Raw genomic sequence first — 2,395 nt, 5'->3', positions numbered from 1 at the left:
GAAAAAACTCAAAACACTAATTCAAAACAATATATGCACTCCGATGTTTATTGCAACATTATTCACAATAACCAAGACATGGAATCAGCCCAAATGTCCATCAGTAGATGAATGGATTAAAAGCTATGATACATTTACACAATGGAAAACTACTAGACCATAAAAAAAGGAAAATTTTACTCTTTGCAATAGCATGAGTGGGCCTGGAGAACATTACACTAAGTGAGATAAGCCAGTCAGGGAAAGAAAATTCCATATGATCTCAGTAACATGTGAAATATAATGAACAAAATAAACTAACAAACAAAAAAGAAACAGACTCATAGATAGAGAACAGACTGACAGCTATAGAGAGGGGGGTTGTGGATGAGATGAAAAAGGTAAAAAGATTGAACCAAAAAACAATAGACACAGACCAGAGTGTGGTAATTACTAGGGGGGAGGGGTGTGGGGGACACATAAAAGAGAGTATAGGGTGCTTGCTTCAGCAGCACATATACTAAAATTGGAGTGGTACAGAGAAGATTAGCACAGCCCCTGCACAAGGATGACATGCAAATTTGTAAAGCCTTCCATATTGTTAAGCTTCTGCATGGCTAAAAAAACTATTAAGATAAAGAGAAACAACCATATGGGAAAATATTTTTGCCAATGATACCTCAGACAAGGGTTTGATCTCCAAAATATATAAAGAAATTACTATGACTCCACTCTAAGAAGACAAGCAACCCAACTAAAAAGTGGGCAAAGGACTTGAACAGATACTTCTCCAAGGAAGACATACAGAGGATCTAGAGACACATGGAAAGATGCTCAATATCACTAGCTATGAGAGAGATGCAAATTAAAACCACAGTGAGATACCACGTCACACCAGTCAGAATGGCCATCACAAACAAAGCAAAAAACAACAAGTGTTGGAGAGGTTGTGGAGAAAAGAGAAGTCTAGTGCACTGTTGGTGGGATTGCAGACTGGGACAACCACTATGGAAAACACTATGGAATTTTCTCAGAAAACTAAAAATGGATTTGCCTTTTGACCTGGCAATTCCACTGCTAGGATAATACCCTAAGAACCCTGAAACACCAATCCAAAAGAACCTATGCACCACAATGTTCATAGCAGCACAATTTACAATAGCCAAGAGTTGGAAGCAACCTAGGTGCCCATCAGTAAATGAATGGATCCAAAAACTGTGGTACATTTACACAAAGGAATTCTATACAGCAGAAAGAAAGAAGGAGCTCCTACCATTTGCAACAGAATGGATGAAACTGGAAAGCATTATGCTAAGCCAGGTGGTGAAAGACAAAGACCACATGATCTCACCTTTAACAGGAACCTAAACAAGAAAACAATCAAACAAGCAAAATATAACCAAAGACACTGAAATACAGAACAGGCTGACAGAAACCAGAGGGGAGAGGGGAGGGAATTTCAGGGTAAAAGGGGAAGAAGGGTTTACAGGAACAAGTATAAAAGACACATGGACAAAAACTGGGGGGGGGAGTGGAAATGGGACGGAGGTGGGAAGCACTGGGGGGTGGGCGAGGATGGGAGTAAAAGACAGAAAACTGTACTTGAACAACAATTTAAAAAATAAATTTAAAAAAGAAGAGAATATAGGGGGGCTAAATGGTGACAGCAGGGGACTTGATTTGAGGTGGTGAATACCAAATACAATATATATGATGTATTATAGAATTGTATACCTGAAAAACAAACCATATAATTTCACATATAAGTGGAACATAATCAACTAAACAAACAAGCAAGCAAAACAGAGCCAGAGACATTGAAATTGAGAACAAGCTTACAGTAACCAGAAGGGAGGTAGGAGGGGATAATGGGAGAAATGGGGAAGGCTTTTCAGGAATATCTGTAAAAGACACAAGGTCAAAACAAAGGGGGGGATTGATGGTGGGGATGGTTGGGGTGGAGGGTAGTGGGGGGGGGGAATGGAGACAACTGTACTTGAACAGTAATAAAAAATGTGAAAGAAAAGAATTGTACACCTGAAACTTATATAATTGTATTAACCAATGTCACTTCATTAAATTCAATAAGAAAACAGCATGCCATTTTCACTCTCAGTTGATTCAAGTGATTTTTAATAAAATACAGGAAAAGGAGGAGCACAGAAATTGACTATCCTGTAGTATTTGAAAGATTGTGTGTTGTTACAACTTTTCTAAAAGACAATATGGTGATAATAGGGCAAAAAGCCTGTATATGTTCATGCTCTCTGACCCACTAGTTAGCCATTAGGCAATATATCCCAAAAGTATTAAACCCCCCAAATTTATGTGCATGAAAATACATTCAAACATTATTAACAGTAACTACTCAACAGTGGGAAAATATTTCAGTAAATTATGATACATTACTGGAATT

General features: G+C 38.0%; 1 non-coding gene across 1 annotated transcript; it reads left to right on the top strand.

Annotated features, from left to right (window-relative positions):
• Positions 1-475: 475 nt before the first annotated feature.
• On the top strand, positions 476-582 carry LOC119064163 (U6 spliceosomal RNA). Its single transcript, XR_005085333.2, has one exon. It is a non-coding gene; the product is annotated as a U6 spliceosomal RNA (small nuclear RNA).
• Positions 583-2,395: the final 1,813 nt, after the last annotated feature.

Source organism: Artibeus jamaicensis, unplaced genomic scaffold (genome assembly GCF_021234435.1).
Source record: "Artibeus jamaicensis isolate MK-2021 breed Jamaican fruit bat unplaced genomic scaffold, CSHL_Jam_final contig_60, whole genome shotgun sequence".
Taxonomy (NCBI): domain Eukaryota; kingdom Metazoa; phylum Chordata; class Mammalia; order Chiroptera; family Phyllostomidae; genus Artibeus; species Artibeus jamaicensis.
This window is presented reverse-complemented; position numbering and strand designations above follow the sequence as displayed.